The sequence below is a fragment of the Lagenorhynchus albirostris genome, chromosome 1 (assembly GCF_949774975.1).
Source record: "Lagenorhynchus albirostris chromosome 1, mLagAlb1.1, whole genome shotgun sequence".
In the NCBI taxonomy this organism is placed as follows: Eukaryota; Metazoa; Chordata; class Mammalia; order Artiodactyla; family Delphinidae; genus Lagenorhynchus; species Lagenorhynchus albirostris.
Window position 1 is genome coordinate 151,170,201 of NC_083095.1, and position 27,989 is coordinate 151,198,189.

The following is a 27,989-nucleotide window of genomic DNA, read 5'->3' on the forward strand; positions in this document are numbered from 1 at the left end:
TGCGGGCACCTGTGCCGCCCTTCCTGAATTGCTGGCTGCCTCCCCGGAGTCCAGGACTCTGTCCCTATGAGAGGCCCCTCGGTCCAGCCGGCTGCGTGGTGTAATACGAAGAACGTGGGCAGAGCTGCCTCAGTTCCCAGCTCTGCGCTCCCAAGAGCTCCTTGTCCCTCCCCAAGCGACAACCAAAAAGAGGGAAGTCCTGCCGGGTTGCCAAGCGCTTTGCCTTGCTCAGTGAACTTGGAAGTGCCCAGATTTCTAAGGAGTCTTGCAGCCCTGGTGGCAATAGATGCCTCCCCAGAAGCCAGCAAACACTGGTCCCTTCTCTCTGCCGTCTGCCCTTGGCTGTCACGGCAGCTGCAGCGTGCCAACGCCCCCAGCGGGGCTGGGAGAGTGGTTCCCACGGCCTCCCTCCTCCGCCGCTCTGCTCCCACCGTGCTTGGGTCTGAGCCAGGGAAGGGCTCCATGTGGCAGGCAGGCCAGAAGAGGGAGGAGGTGTCATCCTTTGTTCCAGAAGAAGAGCAGAGGCACAAAGCCCGCAGGGCTCCACAAGGACCGGCCATCCATGCAGCGGGGCGTGGGGTGTCTGCCTGCTCCTGAGGGAGAAGTGCCCCAGATAAAAGGGGCCACTCCTGTCTGAGGACCTCCCACCTGAAGGGAAACCAGGTTGTGGCAGCCATGTGCCCAGGAAGGGAGTCCTGCTAACCAACGCAGCAGGACGGAAACCTGAGTCACAAATGCCGGGAAGAGGTTGGGATGCTGGAAAGTCCAGAAAAGAGCTTGCAGGGAGGAAATACAGTGCACAGGTTCTGTTACTTCCTAGGAAGTGGGAACAAAAGTAGATCGGTGGTGAGCCGTGCTGCACAGCATCAGGAATAAGATCAGGAACCTCCTTCCAGCACCGCATCCCTGGTTCAGCCCGCAAGGGCCTCGCCCACCACAGCTCCTGCTCTGGGATTCTTGGGAGGTTTCTTTTCCCTTAACTTTACCCCCATTCCTTCAGGGCCTCAGGTCACCGCCGGAAGGTTGCCCGGAGGTGGTGGAGCAATCCAGGTGGACATGATGCCACCCCCATCAGGGTCCCAAGAGGAGTCCGACGTGGAAAAGGAGGCAGAACTTGGTACACCCCAGACTTGGGCAGAACTTGGTGCACCCCACCGGCCTCCCCCATACACCCCCTCCCAAGTCCTTTGGTGTCCAAGTTATAGCCAGGGCGTCCTCAGGCCCCTCTGGCCTCTTTCTTTCACATGGTAATCACTCACACAGCTGTAAATAGTCCCACTGAAGTTTGGGCTGCTCTTCCCTCCAGGCGCCTTGGTGAGACTTTCTTCCTGGGAAACAGTATCTGGACCCTTGGGATGGAGGTGGGAGGAGAGGGGGACCCAGGGGGGGCCTCTGAGGGGATTGGCTGGCGGGGCTCAGGGGCCGTGAGGGGAGTGAGCTCCTTACACCAGCTGAGAACCGGGCCTGCTTTTCTCCCCCTCCCTTGTCAGCACATCCCTTGAGGGGATGTGCTGAACTTCCCACCCCACCCCCAGCAGCTTTGGGGTTGAAGCTGGGCCGTTGCCTGGACAACCCCAGTTCCCAGCCTTGCCTGGTCTCTGCATCCAAAGACAAAGGAGCGGGATGCTGGTCACCTGAAACAATGCTCCCTCCACCCGAGGAGGAGCTGGGGACCGGCCCCGGCTGGGCTCCCGCTCCGTGGAGGGGGCAGTGGACAAAGGCTGGGGGGCCATGGGGTGAGTGAAAGGACGGGCGCAGACTTCGGATCAGAGTCTGGGCTCAACGTCCAGTCCAGCCATCTAATGGCCAAGTGACCTTGACAAGTTATTGGACCTGTCTATCCCTGTTTTCCTCTTTCATTCGGGAACCAGGGTATCTAGCTTGCAGATTTGCTGTGACAGTTCGGTGAGATGCTGAATGTTGGTCCCCAGCACGTGATTCTTGATTCCTGAGCCTGTTACCCACAGCAGCAGCAGGAGCCTGTCACAGCAGCAGTGCCGGAATCCCATACCTGACCTCCGTCTCTGCACCTGGAGGTGAGCGCCCGGAGGAAGAAACGACCTTCCCCATCGCCTGGCAGTGGTGCCCAGCCCAGGGCGTGGCTCGGAGCTCCTTGTCCCTGGGCTTCTGGTTTGGGATACCTGTCCTCCTTCCCTCACTTGTCCCAGGTGAACTGTCACTTCCTAGAGGAAGCCTTCCCTGACAGCCAGGGCAAGCCCAACCCCTCCCTCCCGTCTGCCCTTAGCACCGGGAACCCTCCGGCCTACACAGAACACGTGACACCTGGAACCACCAGCCTTTAGCTAGTGTCCCCTCCCCCTAGCTTCCAGACCAGAAAGCAAGGCTGAGCCCGAAGCCCACGCCCCACGCACCCTCATTCCAAAACCGCAGTGCTGGGAGTGGACAGGCAGGATTGTCCCAGGGCCTGGAAGAGGCAGGGGCCACTGCTATGCCAGCAGGGCCAAGGTGGCAGGTGGCCCTCAGCTCCAGCTAACTCCAAGAAGGCTCTCCCCATGGGTGGCCTCTGGTTGAACCGTAGAGTCCTGCTGCCAGGGCTGGGATGGCTGCCAGCCCCTGCCCCTGCAAAGCAGCTGAGCTTCACCCCCATCAGGTCTTGCAGCCAAAAGTGGGCCAGGCCACTCTGCCCAATCTGGGACCAGGAAGCCCAGGGGGGGCTCTCTCACCCTCTGCCACTGGAGATGAGAGCATCTCCGAGAAAGGCGGGCTGGCAGAGCCAAAGCAGCCAGGTGTGGAAATAGAACCACTCAAGTTCATACCCTGGTGCCCCACTCCTGTGTGCCCTGGGCCAACATGCTTAACCTCTCTGAGTACAGTTTCCTCCTCTGTAAAATGAGGATGATGACACCTACCCCCATACTGTTACTGTAAACAAAATAAACATTACATGTCCTTTCTTTTTGCTTGGCAGGAAGAGACAAGGTAAAGGCCTGGGTCTTGGGACTGTGCAGACATGTGGGCCTGCAGGTGTGAGCATTTACTGTGACTTCAGGGCTCCCCCAAGCTTTCAGATTTTTCTGGGTCAAAGAAAGTTTGCCAGTGTCTTGTCTTCTTCTTGGAATGACCTTCCCATGGAAGGCCCTAGAGCGAGGGGCTCTCACTGGCTGGAAACCCATAGGTCTCATATCCATGATGCCTTTGAACCTGACCGCCCAAAGGGCGTCCGAGTCCCCCATTTGTGGGTGATAACACCAAGGCTCATGGAGTTAGGTGATCGGCCCAGCCAGAGCCAGCGGCAGGCCCATGCCTGCCCACATGCAGACCCAAGATTTGCCCTTAGACCAGTGTTCCTCAAAGGACACTTTAGATCCCTGCATTTGAACTATCTGGGTTGCTTGTTAGAAATGCATCTCCCTGGGCCCAACCCCAGATTTAAGGAGTCAGAATCTCCTGGGAGAAGGCTAGGAAACTCACAGCTTTCACTAACTCCCTGGGGAGTTTTACCCATACCACAGTTCAAGAGACCCTGGGTGCACTCAATACTCCCACCCCGGCGAGTTGGGGTGGGGGGTGGGTGGAAAGGAAGAAGGAGAGAGCTCCAGTATCCCACCCCTCAGGGCAGTGAGGTCCTTTCCACTCTGCACACAGAAGTTCCCTGCATGGAATCCCGCTCTTGTTCTGCAGATAACGCTCCATGAACACTCTGGCTGTTTACAAACCTGCTGACACAGTCTGGGAGCAGTTGCACGGTTCTGAGCAAGGTGCAGGCTTCAGTCTCTTCATCTGCAAGGTAGGAACCCTACAACCCCAAGGGCTGCTGCGATGATGAGATGACGGGACAGCACAGAATCCGTGCTCTGTAGATTTCTCCTGCCATTGTTGTGTGTGCCGACGTTGTCACTGAAGGGCTGGGTGGCCTTGAATGTGTCACATCCACAAAGTAGGTGGCTGGACTAGAGAGCGGCTCTCAGCCTTGCACGCGTTAGAATCATCTGGGGGGGCTTTGCGCCTCGGCGGCCCAGGCCCCACGTGTGGCGGATTCCCCCACAGAACCTTTAAGATGGGGCCCAGGCATTAGTACCTTTGAACAGTTACGGGTGGTTCCTACGTGCAGCTGAGGTTGAGAGGCTGGACGATCCCCAGGCTTGATCCCAGAGGTCAGCTCTGTTCTGCAGGTGAGGCTCCCTCCCCCAGGGTCTCCAAACAGCCCCTGAGATGGAGCCGTCTCTGCGTGTGATGGAAGCCTGGGCTTTGAGTAGCTGGGGCTCTGGGCCTGAAGGATGACAGCTGTCTCCTTGGGGCCTTGAATCCCACTAGAGTCTGCCAAGCAGCAGAGTAAACATGAGGGAGAACAAGGCAGAAGTGTTGCCCGTGGGAGGAGCACAGCCCAAGGGGAACTGGGCCTGGGCTTGAGGGAACACTCCAGGGGCCTCCAGAAGTAATGAAAATGGTGGGCAGAGAAGACAGGGCCCCCAGCCCACTCTGGAGGTCTGAGCCAAGCTCAGTTGGCTCGAGCACTGCCTGCAAGTCCCAGATTCTGGTGCCAACCTCCAGCTGACTTTCCCCCCAAGGATTCTAGACCATCGTGATCCCTGCCCCAGCTCCACCTGCCCCTTCACACCCACATCATCTCCATTTAGCCCTCTCCCAGCCTGATAGGAGCCACTCCTCTGCAAGGATGCTGTCTTAACATTTAGGGGGGATTTGTTGTTTGATATAATTGTAACTCATATTCCCTAAAAAAAGATATGGGAAATACTGATTTATTTTTAAAACATTTTTAAACACCTATAGTCCCATCACCCGGAAGAAACTATCCACTAATATTTCATTATGTTTTCTTCATATACATTTTTTAAAAACTGGATTTATAATACTGTAAACAGGTGTACATCATAGTGATTCGGGGTAATTTTTTTGGCAAATGATGTTCCATTATAGGTTATTACAAGACATTGGGCATAATTCCCTGTGCTCTGCAGTAAATCCTTCTTGCTCATCTACTTTATGTGTAGCAGTTTGTACCTGCTAATCCCATACTCTTCATTCTTCCCTCCCCCACAACCCTGTCCCCTTTGGTAACCGTAAGTTTGTTTTCTACGTCTGTGAGTCTGTTTGTTTTGTAGATAGATTTGTTTGTATTCTTTTTAAGTTTCCACATATAAGTGATTATCATATAGTATTTGTCTTTGTCTGACTCATTTCACTCAGCATAATATTCTTTTTGTCCATCCATGTTGCTGCAAATGAAAATATTTCATTCTTTTTTATGGCTGAGTAATATTTATATATATACATATATATGTATATATATACACACACACACCCCACATCTTTTTTTTTTTTATAAATTTATTTTATTTTTGGCTCTGTTGGGTCTTCGTTGCTGTGAGCAGGCTTTCTCTACTTGCGGCGAGTGGGCTTCTCATTGCTGTGGCTTCTCTTGCTGTGGAGCATGGGCTCAAGGCACTCGGGCTTCAGTAGTTGTGGCACACAGACTCAGTAGTTGTGGCACATGGGCTTAGCTGCTCCACGGCCTATGGGATCTTCCTGGACCAGGGCTCAAACCCGTGTCCCCTGCATTGGCAGGTGGACTCCTAACCACTGCCCCGCTAGGGAAGACCCACCACATCTTCTTAAACCAGTCACCTGTTGATGGGCCCTTGGGTTGTTTCCATGTCTTGACTATTGTAAATAGTGCTGCTATGAACACTGGGGTGCATATATTTTTCTTTTTTTTTGCGGTACGCGGGGCTCTCACTGCTGTGGCCTCTCCCTCCGCGGAGCACAGGCTCGGACGTGCAGGCCCAGCGGCCGTGGCCCACAGGCCCAGCATGTGGGATCCTCCTGGAACGGGGCACGAGCCCGCGTCCCCCGCATCGGCAGGCAGACCCCCAACCACTGTGCCACCAGGGAAGCCCCGCATATATCTTTTTGAATTAGAGTTTTCATCTTTTCTGGGTATATACCTAGGAGTGGGATTGCTGGATCATATAGTAGCTCTATTTTTAGTTTTTTAGGAACCTCCATACTGTTTTCCATAGTGGCGGCACCAATTTACATTCCCACCAACAGTCTTTGTAGACATTTTTATTTAGCAAAATTAAAGTCATGTTCTATATAGACATTTATATCCTTTTTACTTCATTCCATATTTTCATATAAACATTGGGTACTTAATACTCCATTTTATAGATATTATTATTGTTCCACTCTCTAGATATATCACTTGGAAATTTAGGTATTTCCAATTTTTCATTGTTATGAATAACATACAGGACTAATTTATAGCATCATTTTCCCCCTTGTTTCAAAGTAAAAACATGTTTATTAGAGAAAATGTAGAAATTATTGATAAGTAGAATAAATAACTGAAAATCAACCATAGTAGGAACTTCTGCTTCCACCCAAGATAGAGTAATAGGGACCAGATTTACCTTACCTACCTACCCAAAACAACCAAAACTCCAGAAGAAATGTATGGAATGATGGTTTTAAGGACACTGGAAATCAAACAACAAAGTACAGGTATCCCTGAGAGACCAAGGGAGCCTTATGGCTGCCTTAGGCCTTGCAACTGCCCCGAGTTTCCAGGCTGCAGCAAAGGATGAAGACTCAGATGGAATCTGGCAGACTCCCCAAGTTGAGGGGATGGAGCTGAGAATCAGGGGAGATGAAGGCAGAATAGGCAGGACAGAATACAGAAGAGAGATGCACACAGAATTCTAGGGATCTTCAGTGGGTCCCCCTCAAGTATTCATTAGAGGACTGATCAGGGCACACATGTGAGAAAAGTGTTCAAGTCTAGAAAAGAATCATCCCAAAGGATTAGAGGTGATAATACCCAGTGCGACACAGGACCAGGTATAGTGCCTATTCCCACCAGCCAGCCTGGAAAAATCATTCACAGGGCACAGGGTAGAGGACACAGAAGGGGCTTTCCCTAGTAATACGGAATAATTAGCCCTAGATGAAGCACTGCTGCAGTTCTACCTAACAAATCTTTAAAAGCAAGACCTAAAAGGATCAAACAGTTTCCAAGTAACTTAACCACATCCCAGAACAAAGCTCAGGAATACTTACAAAAACATCCAGCACACAGCAGAGTAACATTCACAGTGTCTGACATCCAATAAAAATTACTACACATGTTAAAAAAAAAAAAACTTAAAGGATAAAAATCATGTAAACTGACACAGATGTTAGAATTATCAGACAAGGATGTTAAAACTTATTATAACTGTGTTCTATATGTTCAAAAAGTTTTAGAAGCATCAAAGATATAATTAAAGACCCAAGTTAAATTCCTACAGATAAAAACCATATGTCTAACAGAAAAAAAGCCTGGAAAAAATTAACATAGCTTGAAGGTGAGACACCTTCAAGCAGCCTAATAAATTTGTAATTGGAGTCCCAGAAAGGGGGTAGGAGACAGAAAGAAATTATCTGAAGAGATAATAGCCAAGTTTTCCCAAATTTGATGAAAAATATAAACCCATAGTTGAGGTTCAGCAAAAACCCCAAGAACAAGAAATATGAGAAAAATGACATCAATACACATCATAATCAAGTTGTTCTAAACCAGTGATAAAAAGAAAATCTTAAAAACATCCAGAGGAAAAAAGCACATTATGTACAGAGGACCAGATAAGGATGATAGCAGATGTCTTGTAAGAAACAGTGTAACAGAGAAAACAGTGGAACAACATCTTTAAAATATTGGGGGGCAATTTGTCAAACTAGAATCCTATACTCATTGAAAACATTTTTCAAAAGTGAAAGCAAAACAAATACTTTTTCAGATGTACAAAATCTAAAAGAATTCATCACCAACAGACCTTCACTGCAAGATATTTTAAACTGAAGGAAAATGATACCAGATGGAAATATGATCTATATAAAGGAATAGAGGTCACTAGAAAAAGTAATTACCTGGATGGATCAGAAGATTTCATGGATCAGAAGATTTAACATTGTTAAAATGCCAATATTGGCTTCCAGTGTCCTTTTCCCCATGGTTGCTCACCCACCCACGGTTGCTGCCCCCCACCTCTGCAGGAGACCCTCCAATATTAACAGGTCTTCCAATGTGATGCTGAATAAGAATGTTGAGAGAAGATCCACCACCAGTCCTTCCCATCAGGAAGCTTGCACAAACCTCTTAGATAGCCTCATCCACCAGAGGGCAGACTGCAGAAGCAAGAAGAACTACAGTTCTGCAGCCTATGGAGTGAAAACCACATTCACAGAAAGATAGACAAAATGAAAAGACAGAGGACTATGTACCAGATGAAGGAACAAGATAAAACCCCAGAACAACAACTAAATGAAGTGGAGGTAGGCAATCTTCCAGAAAAAGAATTCGGAATAATGATAGTAGAGATGATCCAGGACCTTGGAAAAAGAATAGAGGCAAAGATTGAGAAGATGCAAGAAGTGATTAACAAACACCTAGAAGAATTAAAGAACAAACAAACAGAGATGGACAATACAATAACTGAAATGAAAAATACACTAGAAGGAATCAATAGCAGAATAACTGAGGCAGAAGAAAGGATAAATAACCTGGAAGACAGAATGGTGGAATTCACTGCTATGGAACAGAATAAAGAAAAAAGAATGAAAAGAAATGAAGACACCCTAAGAGACCTCTGGGACAACATTAAATGCGACAACATTCACATTATAGGGGTCCCAGAAGGAGAAGAGAGAGAGAAAGGAGCCAAGAAAATATTTGAAGAGATTATAATCGAAAACTTCCCTAACATGGGAAAGGATATAGCCACCCAAGTCCAGGAAGCAAAGAGAGGCCTAGGCAGGATAAACCCAAGGAGAAACACACTGAGACACATACTAATCAAACTGACAAAAATTAAAGACAAAGAAAAATTATTGAAAGCAATGGGAAAAACAACAAATAACGTACAAGGAAACTCCCATAAAGTTAACAGCTGATTTCTCAGCAGAAACTCTACAAGCCAGAAGGGAGTGGCATGATATATTTAAAGTGATGAAAGGGAAGAACCTACAACCAAAATTACTCTACCTGGCAAGGGTCTCATTCAGATTCAAAGGAGAAATCAAAAGCTTTACAGAGAAGCAAAAGCTAAGAGAATTCAGCACCACCAAACCAGCTCTACAAGAAATGCTAAAGGAACTTTTCTAAGTCGGAAACACAGGAGAAGAAAAGGACCTACAAAAACAAACCCATAACAATTAAGAAAACGGTAATAGGAACATACATATCAATAATTACCTTAAACTTGAATGGGTTAAATGCCCCAACCAAAAGACACAGGCTTGCTGAATGGATACAAAAACAAGACCCATATATCTGCTGTCTACAAGAGACCCACTTCAGACCTAGGGACACATACAGACTGAAAGTGAGGGGATGGAAAAAGATAGTCCATGCAAATGGAAATCAATAAAAGCTGGAGTAGCAATACTCATATCAGATAAAATAGACTTTAAAATAAAGAATATTACAAGAGACAAGGAAGGACACTACATAATAATCAAGGGGTCAATCCAAGAAGAAGATATAACAATAATAATATATATATGCACCCAACATAGGAGCACCTCAATACACAAGGCAACTGCTAACAGCTATAAATGAGAATATCGACAGTAACACAAAAATAGTGGGGGACTTTAACACCTCACTTACACCAATGGACAGATCATCCAGACAGAAAATTAATAAGGAAACACAAGCTTTAACTAACACAATAGACCAGATAGATTTAACTGATATTTATAGGACATTCCATCCAAAAACAGTAGATTACACTTTCTTCTCAAGTGCACACAGAACATTCTCCAGGATAGATCACATCTTGGGTCACAAATCAAGCCTCAGTAAATTTAAGAAAATTGAAATCATATCAAGCATCTTTTCTGACCACAACAGTATGAGATTAGAAATCAATTACAGGGAAAAAAACGTTAAAAACACAAACACATGGAGGCTAAACAATATGTTACTAAATAACCAAGAGATCACTGAAGAAATCAAAAAATACCTAGAAACAAATGACAGTGAAAAAGTGATGATCTGAAACCTATGGGATACAGCAAAAGCAGTTCTAAGAGGGAAGTTTATAGCAATACAAGCCTACCTCAAGAAACAAGAAAAGTCTCAAACAATCTAACCTTACACCTAAAGGAACTAGAGAAAGGAGAACAAACAAAACCCAAAGTTAGTAGAAGGAAAGAAATCATAAAGATCAGAGCAGAGGACTTCCCTGGTGGCGCAGTGGTTGAGAGTCCGCCTGCCGATGCAGGGGACATGGGTTTGTGCCCCCAGTCCAGGAAGTTCCCACATGCCACGGAGCGGCTGGCCCCATGAGCCATGGCTGCTGAGCCTGCGCGTCCGGAGCCTGTGCTCCGCAATGGGAGGGGCCACAACAGTGAGAGGCCCACATACCACAAAAAAAAAGATCAGAGCAGAAATAAATGAAAAAGAAACAAAGAAAACAATAGCAAAGATCAATAAAACTAAAAGCTGGTTCTTTGAGAAGATAAACAAAATTGATAAACCATTAGCCGGACTCATCAAGAAAAAAAGAGAGAAGCCTCAAATCAACAGAATTAGAAATGAAAAAGGAGAAGTAACAACAGACACCGCAGAAATACAAAGCATCATAATAGACTACTACAAGCAACTCTATGCCAATAAAATGGACAACCTGGAGGAAATGGACAAATTCTTAGAAAGGTATAACCTTCCAAGACTGAACCAGGAAGAAATAGAAAATATGAACAGACCAATCACAAGTAATGAAATTGAAACTGTAATTAAAAATCATCCAACAAACAAAAGTCCAGGACCAGATGGCTTCACAGGTGAATTCTATCAAACATTTAGAGAAGAGCTAACACCCATCCTTCCCAAACTCTGCCAAAAAATTGCAGAGGAAGTAACACTCCCAAACTCATTCTACGAGGACACCCATCACCCTGGTATCAAAACAAGACAGAGATACTACAAAAAGAGAAAATTACAGACAAAAATCACTGATGAATATACATGTAGAAATCCTCAACAAAATACTAGCAAGCAGAATCCAACAACACATTAAAAGGATCATACACCATGATCAAGTGGGATTTATCCCAGGGATGCAAGGATTCTTCAATATATGCAAATCAGTGTGATACACCATATTAACAAATTGAAGAATAAAAACCATATGATCATCTCAGTAGATGCAAGAAAAACTTTTGACAAAATTCAACACCCAGTTATGTTAAAAACTCTCCAGAAAGTGGGCATCGAGGAAACCTACCTTGACATAATAAAGGCCATATACAGCAAACCCACAGCAAACATCATTCTCAATGGTGAAAAGCTGAAAGCATTTCCTCTAAGATCAGGAACAAGACAAGGATGTGCACTCTCACCACTATTATTCAACATAGTTTTGGAAGTCCTAGCCACGGCAATCAGAGAAGAAAAAGAAATAAAAGCAATACAAATTGGAAAAGAAGTAAAACTGTCACTGTTTGCAGATGACATGATACTATACATAGAGAAACCTAAAGATGCCACCAGAAAACTACTAGAGCTAATCAATTAATTTGGTAAAGTTGCAGGATACAAAATTAATGCACAGAAATCTCTTGCAGTCCTATACAATAACAATGAAAGATCAGAAAGAGAAATTAAGGAAATAATCCCATTCACCATTGCAAGAAAAAGAATAAAATACCTAGGAATAAACCTACCTAAGGAGGTAAAAGACCAGTACTCAGAAAACTATAAGACACTGATGAAAGAAATCAAAGATGACACAAACAGATGGAGAGATATACCATGTTCTTGGATTGGAAAAATCAATATTGTGAAAATGACTATACTACTCAAAGCAATCTACAGATTCAGTGCAATCCATATCAAATTACCAGTGGCATTTTTTATGGAACTAGAACAAAAAATCTCAAAATTTATATGGAGACATAAAAGACCCCAAATAGCCAAAGCCATCTTGAGGGAAAAAAAATGGAGCTGGAGGAATCAGACTCCCTGACTTCAGACTATACTACCAAGCTACGGTAATCAAGACAATATGGTACTGGCACACCAACAGAAATATAGATCAATGGAACAGGATAGAAAGCCCAGAGGTAAATCCACACACCTATGATCAACTAATCTATGACAAAGGAGGCAAGGATACACAATGGAGAAAAGACAGTCTCTTCAATAAGTGGTGCTGGGAAAACTGAACAGCTACATGTAAAAGAATGAAATTAGAACACTCCCTAACACCATACACAAAAATAAACTCAAAATGGATTCGAGACCTAAATGTAAGACTGGACACTATAAAACTCTTAGAGGAAAACATAGGAAGAACACTCTTTGACATAAATTACAGCAAGATCTTTTTTGATCCACCTCCTACAGAAATGGAAATAAAAACAAAAATAAACAAATGGGACCTAATGTAACTTCAAAGCTTTTGCACAGCAGAGGAAACTATAAACAAGACGAAAAGACAACCCTCAGAATGGGAGAAAATATTTGCAAATGAATCAACAAAGGATTAATCTCCAAAATACATAAACCGCTCATGCAGCTCAATGTTAAAAAACAAACAAACAATCAAAAATGGGCAGAAGACCTAAATAGGTATTTCTGCAAAGAAGACATACAGATGGCCAAGAAGCACATGAAAAGCTGCTCAACATCACTAATTATTAGAGAAATGCCAATCAAAACTACAATGAGGTATCACCTCACACCAGTTAGAATGGGCACCATCAGAAAATCTACCAACAACAAATGCTGGAGAGGGTGTGGAGAAAGGGAACCCTCTTGCACTATTGGTGGGAATGTAAATTGATACAGCCACTATGGAGAACAGTATGGAGGTTCCTTAAAAAACTAAAAATAGAACTACCTTACAACCTAGCAATCCCACTACTGGGCATATACCCAGAGAAAACCATAATTCAAAAAGACATGCACATCAATGTTCATTGCAGCACTGTTTACAATAGCCAGGTCATGGAAGCAGCCTAAATGCCCACTGACAGACGAATGGGTAAAGAAGATGTGGTACATATATACAATGGAATATTACTCAACCTTAAGAAGGAACGAAAATGGGTCATTTGTAGAGACGTGGATGGATCTAGAGACTGTCATACAGAATGAAGTACGTCAGAGAAAAACAAATATCATATATTAATGCATATATGTAGAGTCTAGAAAAATGGTACAGATGAACTGGTTTGCAAGGCAGAAATAGAGACACAGATGTAGAGAACAAACATATGGACACCAAGGGGGGAAAGTGGCAGGGGCAGGTGGTGGCAGTGGGATGAATTGGGAAATTGGGATTGACATATATACACTAATATGTATAAAATGGTTAAGTAATAAGAACCTGCTGTATAATAAATAAATAAAGATGCCAATATTCCCCAAATTAATCTACAGATTCACACAATCCGTATCAAAAGCCCAGATGGTTCCTTGCAGAAATTGACAAGCTGATTCTAAACTTCATATGGGAATTCAAAAGACCCAGAAAAGCTAAAACAATCTTGAAAAAGAAAAGCAAAGTTGGAAGACTCACACTTCCCAATTTCAAAACTCACTACAAAGCTATGGTAATCAAGACAGTGTATTACTGGCTTAAGGATAGATACGGAGATCTATCCTTATGCCAGTAGAATAGAATTGAGAGTCCAAAAATAGACTCTCACATTTATGGTCAATTGATGTTTGACAAGGGTGCCAAGACTCTTCAATGTGGAAAGAACCGTCTTTTCAATAAATCATACTGGGACAACTGGTTATGTACATGAAGAGAATGAATTTAGACCACCCCCCTTCCTCACACCACATATAACAACTAACTCAGAATTAATGCTAGACCTACTGTAAGAGCTAAGAAAAAAACATGGGATCAAATCTTCGTGACTTTGGGTTAGGCAAAGCCTTCTTAGATGTGAAACCAAAAGCACCAATGACAAAAGAAAAAATACATAAACTGGGCTTCATCAGATTTTAAAACTTTTGTGCCTCATAAGGTACCATCAAGAAAGTGAAAAGACAACACACAGAATGGGTGACAATATTTGCAAATCATTAATCTGACACGGCAATTTTATCTAGAATATATAAAGGACAGTTACAACTCAATAATAAAAAGACAACCAAATTTTAAAATGGTCTAAGCATCTGAATAGGCATTTCTCCAAAGAAGGTATATAAATAGCCAATAAGCATATGAAAAGATGCTCAACATCGTTAGTTATCAGAGGAATGCACATCAAAACCATACACACAAAAAATGAGATATCAATTCACACTCACTAGGAAGGCTATAATAAAAAAAAAACAGATAAGTGTTGAGGAGGATGTAGAGAAATTAGAACCCTCATACACTGTTCCTGGGAATATAAAACGGTGCAGCTGCTTTGGAAAATGTTCTGACAATTTCTCAAGTGGTTAATCATTGTATACTGATATTTGCTGCAGGATGAACCTTGAAAACATCATGCAAAGTCAGAGAAGCCAGTCACAAAGGACTCCATTTATTATTTTGTGTTATTCCATTTATACAAAATGTCCAGAATAGTCAAATGCATGGAGACAGAGTAGATCAATGATTGCCCAGGACTATTGGCAGGGAAGGGGGGTGACTACTCGTGGGGATGGGATTTCTTTTGGGGGGAATGAAAATGTTCTAAAATAGATTCTGATGATGGTTGCATAACTCTGTGAATATACTAACAGCCATTGAATTGTACTCTTGGTGTGAGTGAATTGTACAGTATGTGAATTCTATCTCAATAAAATATATATTAACAAGGAGGCAGGAGGAAACTTTCGTCGGTGATGGATATATCACGACAGTGATTGTGATGATTTCACAGATGTATCCGTATCTCAAAATTTATAAAATTGTACAATTTAAATACATGAAATTGATTGTATATCTATTATACCCGATAAAGCTGTTTCTAAAAATCACCTACAGTGAGCATCTAGAAATAAGCAGAATTCACATTATGATATATCTTTCCAATCTCTTTTCTCGGAACACACACTTTAGTTTACAAAATGGGGTAACCCTGCTTTTTTTTCCACTTGGTAATATATCCTGAGCATCTTTCCAAGTTATTAAATACTTATTAAATATTTAATGGCCACATAGCCTTTTATGTTCAATGATGCAGTAAATTTATTCCAAACAGCGGAATCCCAGATGATCCTTCTGAGCCTTTCTGGCTGCAGGGGCGCCTCTTCTGCCCCAGCTGGGACAGGCTTCCAAACCCCCATCCTCCGCTGGTCCTGGCCTGGCCTCTCTGGAAGGGACCTTCAGAACCAGCACTCTGCCTGGGTGGGGAACCTGTGGGAAGCCCTTCATTCCTCACATTCCTGCCTCTCACTGCCCTGGTGGCCCCAGGTGCTGAGAAGGTCTCGGGCCAGCTTTGGGAATGGGCTCAATGCCAGTGCCTCTTCCTCCACATCCAGGCCTCAGCTCCACGTGGGCCCAGAGGCAGAGAGGAATGCACCTGAGCCCTGTTCCAGCACAGGGCAGGCCCAAACAGTGATCAGCAGGCTTTTGGGGTCACATGTCCTCCCGAAAATAATTGCAAAACAATCTTGCATTTTTAAGTTGATCTCTAAAATTGTATCACAAGTTTAATAGTTACAAAATATATAATTTGGGACACAGTGTTTACGTGCTTTAAATAGATTTAGGGCTGCAGATTTAAGCTGTTTGCTTCATCGAAAATGTCCACCATGTGACCTAATTAGCAAAGCCAATCCTTACTGGCAAACTGGTCAATTCGGAATTTGTTTCCACCAGAAAAATGTTTGATTTTGTTTTTTAAAGTTAAATACAAATTGTTAACCTACATCCCAGTGACAACACTCTCATTTTTGAATTATGATTCAAGCCAAGAATTGCATAGAGAGGTAGATAGATAGGGAGGTAACTAGGACAGATGGATGGATGGATGGATGTGTGGACAGACAGACACACAAAGATGGCGAACCCAGCCATGCTTTTGTCAGTTGAATTCCAAAGGCACGGGCTTCTTTCATAAACTTGTGCTTTGCTGTCAACCTCATCCTCAGTGCTGGCTGTTTTTAACGCATCTCTTGGAGGTTCTGGCAGACTTTGTACTCTGGGCCATGCAGCATAATGAGTTTCAGGAGGGGGGAGAGTTGTGTCTTTCTTTTGTGGAATGAAAGGAGATGGAGGCAGGGAGGTGTGAAAAGAGGAGCAGGGGAAAAGCGTCTGCCCCAAAGCTTCCCTGGGGTTGGGGACCAGCTACTTCTCCTGACGGGACTTCCGGCTGTTTCCCCATCACCACCAGAGTTGGGAGCCCCAGCTTTTTTACCTGGAGAGAGAGGCCCCCTGAATTGCTCGCCCTGACACCTGCTCACACTGCGTGACCCGCGAGGTCTCCTGGGAGAAGACCCCCGAGCGGCGGCCCGGCCCCTCGATGCTGGGTGTGCGCTGTGCACAGTATGGACCCAAACACTCTTCTCTCAGCGCCAGACGGAGGCCTGGGCCTGAAGGGGACGGGGCTGCCGGCAACATAGGACATCCCTCTTCTTGGAGGCAGTCGGTCTCCCTCGGAGAAAAGTTTCAGAATCAGGAGCCAGAGCAAGTTTCTTAAGACTCTGCACACTTGCCAAGCAGGAGCCGAGGTCCTGTGATTGCAGTAACTATTGGCTCGTGAAATGAAAAGCCGGGCCGTGTCAGGAGGGGGAAGCAGGTGTGCCAAGAAGAGGGAGATCATGGCCTCTGTGCTCAGCCTCCCAGTTGGCTCGGGGCTTCCTGGCAGCCAGGGCTCAAAGGGAAACATGTATTTCTAATGGAGTTTCCTTTGACCCACCCCCCCCAAAATTCTGGGATGTTTTTTCTTTCCTAATAATGGTTTTCCTAATACATACACAAAAATTACTCAGTTGGAACCTTATGTGGGGCAGAGGACGTGGACATTGTTGAAGGAAATCTGTAACCTCTTTATTCTTCTGGAGGAGGGTCACCACATACAAGGCGGGCTGTGACCTGGGCCCCAGCTGGCCTGACTCCCAGTGTGTCCCTCCTACCCTGTGCTGTGCACCCTGAGGGCTCAGCCAGTGGGGACAACGCACACCGTCTGGGAGGCCTGACCGGTACCCCGGAGCACAGCTCAGACTCCTGCTGAGTCTGAGAGGCCAGAGGTGGCCAGGATGGCGTGACCCCCCCGGAGCATCACCCAGAGCATCAGTGCACAGCCTGGAGAGCAGAGGGGCAGCTGGAGCCTCAGCCGGCCCGTCTTCGAGTCATGACTTCGCAGCCGAACTCAGCAGCCTGGGATTTGGGGTATCGTTTCTTCTCTTGTGTTAAAATCTCGTGTCTTTCCCTGGGAAGCAGTGAGCTGGAGAGAGGAAGAGACAAGACCCTCATAGGAGCGTGGAGATGTGACCCAGAGCACCAGCGTCCCCTCTGTGAAGCGGACACAGGTAGGGCTGTCTCAAAGTTATTACAAAGCTGAAATGAGCTACTGTGTGGCAAAGAAGTTGTCTAGTCTCAGAGCCTACCTCCCCCTCAGTGCTGGCATCTGGATGAGTCTTGGGGGTTGGGACGCGAGCTGTCCCTCCTCTCCTGGTTCCTCACCACGGCGGGGCTGCTTGGGCGGGACCACCCTGGGTGTTACAGGTGAAGCAGTGACAAGTCTACCTGCAAACTACTTTAGAGCCACGGGGGTGGGGGCCTGGCTGGGGGCGGAGATGTGATGTGAGCACGTGGGCAGGGCCTGTCACCCACAGGGAGGGCTGGACCCTGGCGGGATGGGAACCCACTGGAGCCAGTGCCTGGCTTGGGGTTGGTGCCCCATACATCAGATGAATTAGCTGGTTGTACAGTGCAGGGGTGTCTGGAAGCTTCTTCTGGGATCCCACAGCAAGGCTCCTCCTCTCCATTAGCTGCAGAAGGGCCAGGAAAATGGTCCAGTCTTACCCAATTCAACTCAACAAACCAGTTACTGAGCACCTGCCTGCGGGGACTGACCCCGGGCGCGTTCAGACTAGAATGTGTGTAATTAACCCCGTGAAGGGCTGACCAGCCCTCTCTACAGATGCAGGATCTGAAAGGCAGTGAGGTTGCCCGATGGCGCACTGCTGATGTGTAGAGTCTGAAAGAGCCGCTGCTCCCCTTCTCTGCTGTGAACCCAGGGCCCTGACGTCCAGCTGCAGCGCCCAGTTCAGCCCCAGGCCCAGAGCAAGTCTCCCGCAGCCCAGGGGGCCGGGAAGGCCAGGGGACACCAGAGGGGCCACGGGAAGAGTGACCAACTGTCCTGGTCTCTATGGGACTTTCCCACATCCTGGGAACCCTCAGTTCCAGGCAAACCAGGACAGCTGGTCGCCCTGGACATGGGCACAAACTCCCCAGGCTCTCTGAACCAAATCCCAAATTGTCCCTGAGGAAATTCCATCCAGGCCCACACACTCGGTGCCGAGGCTCCCCATTCCCACGCAGGTACTGGCCACTGTTGCTTGCTCTGCTCAGCTTTCTTCTGAAGGCAACCCCTGGCCTCTGTAGCCCACCTGAAAAACAATGCCCTAAACTAGACAGGGCAGAGACACCTGGGGCTCCGGGTGACAAGCAGGATAGCTGGGGGGCCCGAGAGGTCTGTGTCCCAAGAGCATCCTCAGTTCCCCTCAGAGCCTGAGGCCGAGAGGGCCCTCCTCACCCCCAGATCTCTCCCAACGCAACTCGTTTTTTAAGGAAAGGAAATACACATGTTCTTATTTAAAGCCCTTTAGTTATCCTTCCAGGTAGGTGAAAGGACCCTTTATTTTACAGATGATGTAAAGTCTCAGACAGTATCTGGCCCAAGGCGAGGCTGTGGAGGGGAGCGATGCCAGATTTCAATCTGGATCCGCTTGGCTTTGAAGCTGGAGTCTCTTCTGGTGCAGACCCTGCCCTTTCACCTCAAAGCCTGTGTCTTCTCCATTAAAACTGCACGGCACTCTGACCTCCAAAACCACTCTGGGGTATAATATGGCCCAAAACATCGACAGGAGAAGGAAAAAGTGATGTGTGCAAAAATGTGCATGGTGATTCATCTGATAACCACTAACCTAGAAACCACAGATAAGAATCGGCCCCATGGGCACGTGCAGGGGGACAGATTGAGCTGTGGTGGGATCTCGGCACAAGGGAAGGCCATCGCGCTCGGCCAACAGGAACCACAAGGAAAGGATAATGATGGCCCACCTTTGCTGAGTGTTTCCCGAGTGCCGGGCACTGTCTTAGGACTTTGAGTGTCTAAGACTCATTTGTGTTCAGTTCTCCTAAGGACCCGGTGACATGGCCACTCATGACGTTTTCTATTTTTACACACGTGGCAGTTGAAGCACAGGGACCTTAAGTGTCTGGTCCAAGGCCAGAGTGTGTGAGAACCACGGTGTCCTGTCTGTATGGAGCAGCGGGCCGTGGAGACACACAAAAGCCAAACAGTACGAAAGCTCGTCCTGCAGAAGGTTATCCCAGGGCCTGGCATCAGATGGACATGTATCTAGAGGAGCTGAAGAGCACGTGGTGTGAACTAGTTCCCCTCCTCCGTTTAGATATTCTACAATCATTTCTTACAAAGGTGGCGGGGGATCCCTGGCTTGGGTGAGCAACTGGAGGCCAGGTGAGTGGATACAGAAGGATGATGGGCCACAGGGATGCAGCACGATCCCACCTGCGGGCTCTGCCCTGGCCGTCTGGGGGAGGAGCTTGTGGCTCCGGCTGGTCCTCACGTCCTCAATCTGGGAAATGGGATCCTGGCCTCCGTGCACCCATTACAGATCCGTACACAGTATTCAGGGCTCCCAGCAGTCACACTTCTCTGACCCAGGGTCCAGGACTGGCCTCCCGTGGTCAGGGAGGATAAGGCTGGAAGGGAACCCAGGAGCGGCTCTTGCAGCCATGGCCTGGGAGCGCAGAGGGTCAGGAGGGGAAGCCTCAGTGTGTGAGCACAGCTCTGGGACCCCTGGATGGAGTGGCTGGCGCTCGGGCACATAACCTGAAGTCTGGCTGGGGCCCCTGGAGCAGTGCCACACGAGCCAGCGGGGAAGAGTGACCCCGCTGCCCGTGAGGGTGGCCCACCCCAGTGCCTGCCCAGTCCTGCCCATTAGGGTCCTGGAATGGACCTGAGGCTGGGCAGACCCTGTCCCTCCTGGACCAGGATGCCAGGGGGGCAGGAGGGTTGCTGGGGCCTGGGCTGAGGGCCCTGCAGAGGCCGTAGCTGCTGGACATCCCGCAGTGAGCCGGGATCGTGGGCTCTTGTCCAGATGGGATCCTCTAGCTCTCTGTGGGACTCTGTGCCCCTCGGCTCACCCTGGGTCAGGGCTTTCTAACATTTTCCGTGCTCTGACCCCTCTGTGGACTGCTCGGGGGGAATGTTTTTAAATACATAAAATATAACACCCAGGCCAGCAAAGGAAGCTTGTAGTATGAGTTTGCTGGGGCTGCCATAACAAAGTACCCCAGATGGGGTAGCTTAAACAGCAGGAACCTAGCATCTCACAGCTCTGGAGGCTGCAGGCCCAAGATAAAGGTGTCAGCAGGACCCACTATCTTCACACCAGGGCAGGGTCTGTCCAGGCCTCTCCTGTCTGCTTACAGTTCCTTGGCTTGTGGTGGCATAACTCTAGTCTTCACATGCATTGCTGTGTGCATGTCTGTGTCCAAATTTCCCCTCCACCTAAGGACACCAGTTATAACAGATTAGGGGCCAGTGTGAGCTCGTCTTAACTAATTACATTGGCAAGGACCCTGTCTCCAAAGAAGGTCACATTCTGAGGAACTGGGGGTTAAGTCATCAACATATGAATTGGGGAACACAGTTCAACCCATAACACCTAAAAAATACTAAAAAAAATGTTATATTAATAGTAATATCCATGCTCCTTTATTAACACATTAAGTAAGGCGATCTAGTGGCTGGTCTAAGAATCACTGTAATTTGAATTGGTAATGAGTGTATGTAGTATTTCAAGATATCTATGACTGTAGTGTCATATGAAAATATCCAGAGACACCAACCTGGGGACTGCTGATACCGGTGGAGTGGTTGCCTATTTCCTAGTTGAAGAAAATGCTAAATGTCAGAGTTTCCTGAAAATAAGGGTGTAATTCTTTCCCATCCAAGTGCATGGGCCCCTGAATTTGATCCCGAACCCAGTTTAAGAAGGCCTGGGGTCTCTCCAGGCTTCATCTTGATGGCTAATAAGGCAGAGCCCAAGCCCTAGGCACCAACAAGGCAAGTGAGCATCTGTGCTGGAGAGTCTCCCCAACCTGCCTGGCTTGGGCAGGGCCACTCCAGCAGGTGCCGTGGGCCCGGGACTAGAGGTCAGGTGGCTGGCTCTGGCCCGGCTGCTGGAGGGGCAGGAAGGCAGCAGGAGACTGGCCCCCATCAAGAAGTCCACCTGTGTGTTTCAAGAATGTTCCCCCTCCAGGGACTTCCCTGGGGGTGCAGTGGTTAAGAATCTGCCTTCCAATGCAGGGGACGTGGGTTCAATCCCTGGTCAGGGAACTAAGATCCCACATGCCACGGACATGCCGCAGGGCACCTAAGCCCATGCGCCACAACTAGAGAGCCCGCGTGCCGCAACTAAGACCTGACGCAGCCAAAAAAAAAAATCTTCCCCCTCCTGAAGGGGAGAGCCCGGTGGGTGGAGCCATCGGGGCTGGGGGGCTGGGACAGGATGGAGTTTGCAAGTTTCTTGCTGTGCGAAATACCCACCGAGACGAACCAAAGCTCTTTCCAAGCTGCGCTTATTAAAGACAATCGCTGCTTAAAAGGCTCCTTTTTTTTCTTTAAAGTCTTTATTGAATTTATTACAATATTGCTTCTGTTTTTGGTTTCTTTGGCCCCAAGGCATGTGGGATCCTATCTCCCCGACCAGGGATGGAACCCACACTCCCTGCATTGGAAGGCGAAGTCTCAACCACTGGACCGCCAGGGAAGTCCCCAAAGGCTCCTTCTATAATGGAAAAGAATCGAAAAAATCTATAGATATATACATATATATATGTATAACTGAATCACCTTGAGGTACACCTGAAACTAACACAATATTAGAAGTTAACTATACTTCAATTTAAAAAAAAAAAGCTCCTTCTTTCCCCACTATGATTTACAGGCTTGGGTGTACCAGGAAGTATGTCCAGTACTTTCACCCTACACATCTTTGCTGTAAGAATTTTTACCACATAACTAATTGGCCATAAGGCAATTTTGCTGTAAAAGATAAAATAATGCAAAATAAGAGAGGAATGTTTAAAAGAACATAATAAAATATGAGAAATGAATAACAAAATTAAAAGCGTTGTGAAATACAAAACATTTGAATACATTTAAAATGTGTGTAGATTCATGGCAATACTGCACAAAAAACTGATTTTATTTTGTGAGTTGTATCTAAGCCCTTGTCCTCCAAGTCATAGTATTTTATACATATTTTTATTTGCTGGTTCATCTGTTTTGTTGACATCACACTTTTTCATTAAAATTTCTTCCTTCATTAAGAAAGTATGTTTTCCAAGTACTAAGAGCATATTCATAGCTGAGCTCTGTGTTGTGTTGTGAAAGCCTCTTTCACTGCTCTTTTGTTTTTTGGCATTTTGTCATATGTCTGCTGATAGACATTCCAAAGTTCTACGGGAAATGTGGGTTCAACTCTGGGCCTTCAAATCACCGAAGGATTTACGAACTGATATGTTATCATTTCCTAGTATAGCAGGCAGTGTGGCTTTACACTTTGTTATTTCACACTTCCAGTAAGTTTCATCACTGTATTTCCTATCACGTCCACATACATAATGGTTATCAACCACTATTTTAAGACCCCTGCATCTACCCGTCACTGTATAAGGCTATTATGAAAATGCTAAATGCCAGAGGTTCCTGAAAATTCCTAAGATTTATGTAATATGTAAATGGGAGTATTGTGTTAATGGAGAAGTGAAACCAAACTGTCAACCAGTTATTTTATCTTTTACAGCAAAATTGCCTTATGGCCAATTAGTTAGGCAGTGAAAATGCTTGGGACAAAGATGTCGATGGCAAAGATTCTTATGGAGAAAGTGCCCAGAACCGCCGGGAAGGCCCTTTGGACCAGGGAGGGCTGGCTGAAGAGCAGTTAGGGGAGGAAGTCAGTGCCCCTCCTCGCCCTGGGAGACGCAGCGTCTCCAGGGACGCTGACCCTCCAGGTGGCCTGTCCTGTTTCCTGCATCAGGAGCCACAACCCACGAAAGCTCTGCTGGTCCTCTTGGGACCGAGGTCCCCAGGATCCCTTGCCTCATCACTGATGGGAAAGCTCCCTGTCTCACCCCAGAGTCGGTCTGGCCCCTGGGAAGCCAAGGAGCCAGTGGGTCAGTGACTGGGTGTGAATCCCACTCACTGCACCCACTCACTGCAATGGTGGTGGCCATTCCCACTGTATCCAGGGCTCTCCAGGTGTTTAGTGCTTTACAGAACTTGACCATTGTTAAACCTCTATCAGAGAATCAAATGGTTTATCCAAGCCTGCACACAGATGAGAGAGCTGGAACCCAAACCCAGTGGGCCTAGCCCCAGAGACCACATTCTGCCCATTGCAGCCTGGTGCCTCCTACCAGTGTGAGCCTGTGGTGAGCAGCTTTAACCTCTTGGCCTGTTTCCTCACCAGCAGGAAGAGGGCAAAGATGCCCACCTCCCAGGGGGTCACTGTGAAGATTAAAGGAGGCAGTTATGCAAAGCACTGGTCAGGGGGCAGCAGAGTTGCAGCTGACAAATGCTAGTACGCACGCAAGGGCCAGGCTCTTGAAGTGGCCTGAGAGCTGGGCACGCATGTCCCGCTTCCCCAGCTCAGAGAAGGGGGGAGCAGGTCGGTGTAGGCAGGTTCCACTCCACACCAGGTGGAAAGATGGAGAGGCTGCTATTGTCTCTCGATAGCCTCCCTCCCCTTTGCTCAGCAATAGAGGTTGACTGACACTTCCCAGCCTCCCTTGGGAGTGTGCAGAAGTTATGTGTCCTTAAAGAGGCTTGCTAGTCATGTCATCTTCTTCCCTTCCCTCTGGCTGGAATGCAGATGAGATGGCAGGGGCTAGGTGGCTGTGTTGGGCTAGGAGGTGGAAGCCTGCATGGAAGCTGGCAGAGCCACAAGATAGAAGGAGGCTCCAGCCAACCCTATGCAGCCACTCCAGCCTTGGCTTGTTTACACTCACTTCACGGCTGCATAAACGAGAAATACACCCTTACTTCCTGTCTGGGCTGTTTCTATAGCAGCCCAACCAGAGGCTGAACTCAAGTGACCAGATATCAGGCCTGGGAGGAAGTGGTGCTTGCCTTGGCTGTTCTCACCACTGCAGCAGGAGTGGACAGTGTGATGTAGCCAGGGTGTCCCTCCCAGGGCTGGGCCTGGGGGCTGTGAAGGGCATCTCTGCTCTTGGCTCTTCTACCAGCACCATACTTTTGAGATCCACTCATTCATTCAGGTGATGATCAATTTTATGAGAAATGTGCTGTAATACCCCTACTTCAGCACCTGAAGCATTAATTCACAGTGTTAAAGCCCAGTTTCGGCTTTGGGGGCCTGCACACTGCTGAGGTATAGAGCAGAGGTGCCCTCACCCAACCACTGGGCTGCCCACCGAGGGGCCCCTTGAGATCAGATCACAGACACTGCCCAGCGGCATGTCTTGCCTGTGCCTACACTCTTTTTTTTTTTTTTAATTGAAGTATAGTTGATTTACAATGTGGTGTTGTTTCAGGTATACAGCAAAGTGATTCAGCTATGTATGTGTATATATACATTTTTCAGATTATTTTCCATTATAGGTTACTACAAGATATTGAATATAGTTCCCAGTGCTATACAGTAAATCACTGTTGCTCATCTATTTTATGCATAGTAGTTTGTATATGTTAATCCCATACTTCTAATTTATCCCTCCCCCACCTCTCCCCTTTGGTGACCATAAGTTTTCTACATCTGTGAGTCTGTTTCTGTTTTGTATATAGATTCATTTGTATTATTTTTTGGATTCCATGCAAAAATGGTATCATATCATATTCGTCTTTGTCTTACTTCACTATGATAATTTCTAGGTCCATCCATGTTGCTGAAAATGGCAATATGTCATTATTTTTTATGGCTGAATAATATTTCATTGTGTATATATACCACATCTTCTTAAACCAATCATCCATTGATGGGCACTTGGGTTGTTTCCGTGTCTTGACTATTGTAAATAGTGCTGCTAATGAACACTGGGGTGCATGTATCTTTTTGAATTAGTTTTCATCTTTTCTGGGTATATGCCAGGAGTGGGATTATGGGATCATGTGGTAGCTCTATTTTTAGTTTTTTAAGGAAACTCCATACTGTTTTCCATAGTGGCTGCACCAATTTATATTCACACCAACAGTGTAGGAGGGTTCCCTTTTCTCCACACCCTCTCCAGCATTTATTATTTGTAGACTTTTTGATGATGGCCATTCTGACCTGTCTGAAGTGATACCTCATTGTGGTTTTGATTTGCATTTCTCTAATAATTAGTGATTTTGAGCATCTTTTTATGTACCTGTTGGCCATTTGTATGTCTTCTTTGGAGAAATGTCTATTTAGGTCTTCTGCCCTTTTTGGATTGGGTTGTTCTTTTCATATCAAGTTGTATGAGCTGTTTGTATATTTTGGATATTAACCCCTTGTCATTTGCACTGTTTACAAATATTTTCTCCCATTCCGTAGGTTGTCTTTTTGTTTTGTTCGTGGTTTCCCTTGTTGTGCAAAAGCTTTTAAGTTTGACTAGGTCCCATTTATTTTTTATTTCTTTTGCCTTGGGAGACTGATCTAAGAAAATATTGCCACAATGTATGATGGAGAATATTTTGCCTGTGTTCTCTTCTAGGAGTCTTATGGTGTCATGTCATATTTAGGTCTTTAAATCATTTTGTTTAATTTTGTATATGAAGTATTCTAATTTGATTTATATGTAGCTGTACAGCTTTCCCAACACCATTGCTGAAGAGACTGTCTTTTCTCCACTGTATATTCTTGCCTCCTTTGTTGTAGATTAATTGACTGTAGGTGTGTGGGTTTACTTCTGGGCTCTCTATTCTGTTTCATTGAACTTTATGTCTGTTTTTGTGCCAATACTCCACTGTTTTGATTACTGTATCTTTGTTGTATTGTTTGAAATCTGGAAGGGTTATGCCTCCAGCTTTGTTCTTTTTCCTCAGGATTGCTTTGGCAATTCTGGGTCTTTAGTGGGTCCATGTAAATTTTACAATTATTTGTTCTGGTTCTGTGAAAAATATCATGGATAATTTGATAGGGATTGCATTAAATCTGTAGATTGCTTTGGGTAGTATGGCCATTTTAACTATATTAATTCTTCCCAATGCAAGAGCACGGGCTATCTTTCCATTTCTTTGAATCATCTTCAATTTCCTTTATCAATGTTTTATAGTTTTCAGCATATAGTTCTTTCACTTCCTTGATTAAGTTTATTCCTAGGTATTTTTTTAAATGTGACTTTAAACAGGACTGTTTTTTTACTTTCTGATTTCATTGTTAGTGTAAAGAAATGCAACAGATTTCTTATCCAGATAAACTTGTATACAGATTAATCTTGTATCCTGCTACCCTCCTGAATTCATTTATTCGTTTTAATAGGTTTTTTTTAAACATCTTTATTGGAGTATAATTGCTTTACAATGGTGTGTTAGTTTCTGCTGTATAACAAAGTGAATCAGCTATATGTGTACATATATCCCCATATCTCCTCCCTCTTGCGTCTCCCTCCCACCCTCCCTATCCCACCCCTCTAGGTGGTTACAAAGCACCAAGCTGCTCTCCCTGTGCTATGCAGCTGCTTCCCACTAGCTATTTTACATTTGGTAGTGTATATATGTCAGTGCTACTCTCTCACTTCGTCCAGCTTACGCTTCCCCTCTAATAGTTCTTGTGTGGAGTTTTGGGGTTCTCTATATGGAGTATCATGTCATCTGCAAATAGTGAGTTTTACCTCTGTCAGTTTGGATACCTATTATTTCTTTTTATTGTCTGATTGCTGTGGCTACGACTTACACTATGTTGAATAGAAGAGATGACAGTGGGCATCCTTGTCTTGTTCCTGAATTTAGTTAGCAGGAAGACTTTTAGCTTTTCACCATTGAATATCATATTAGCTGTGGGGTTATCATAAATTGCTTTGTTCCCTCTATACCCACTTGGTGAGAGTTTTTTTAATCATGAATTCATGTTGAATTTTACCAAATGCTTTTTCTCTATCAAGATGATCATGTGGGTTTTGTCTTTTCTTTTGTTAATGTGGTATATCACACTGATTGATTTGCACATGTTGATCCATCCTTAAAACCTGGCATGAATTCAGCTTGACCAGGGTGTATGATCCTTCTTATGTATTGCTGAATTCAGTTAGCTAATTTTTTTTATTTTAAATATTCCTATATTTTTATTAGTCTTATTTATTGATTTTTTTTTCATTGCAGCAGCAGTGGGGGAAAATGTAAACTTTCTCCACACACAAAGGGTGTCCAATTGACAGAAGTTTATATATGAAGGACGTCCTTCTGTTGCTGAAAATTACTCAGTGTGCTTGTGCTGGCTGAAGGCAGCCCCAGCAGGATGCTGCAGTGAAATTTTGAAGTGAATTCTGGTGCCTGGGACCAGCCCAGCATGGACCAGGAGGCATGTTGGAGAGGAATCAGCCCTCCCTGCCCCCACCCGGCAGTTGTACCTGGCTCAGGAACGTTTGAAAACAAGTTGCCAAGTCCCCTGTTCCTGATCCCCAGCCCCAATCCCAGGCCAAGAAATGTTTACCAGAAGGATTGGGACCACGCCACGTGCCTGGGGATACCACGAGTCCCTGCTGCCCGGTGATCCTGATGCGTCCTGCTCACTAGACTGCCGGTTGCCAAGGTAATATTTTGTTGAGGATTTTCACATCAATATTCATCAAAGATATTGGCCTGTGATTTGTTTTTATAGTGTCTTTGTC

At 45.9% G+C, this 27,989-nt stretch overlaps 1 long non-coding RNA gene across 1 annotated transcript; it reads left to right on the forward strand.

Moving 5' to 3' along the window:
* Positions 1 to 1,463: 1,463 nt before the first annotated feature.
* On the forward strand, positions 1,464 to 27,972 carry LOC132524264 (uncharacterized). The gene is made up of 5 exons (XR_009541836.1): positions 1,464 to 2,036; positions 2,930 to 2,985; positions 3,643 to 3,748; positions 17,358 to 17,449; positions 27,481 to 27,972. It is a non-coding gene; the product is annotated as an uncharacterized LOC132524264 (long non-coding RNA).
* Positions 27,973 to 27,989: the final 17 nt, after the last annotated feature.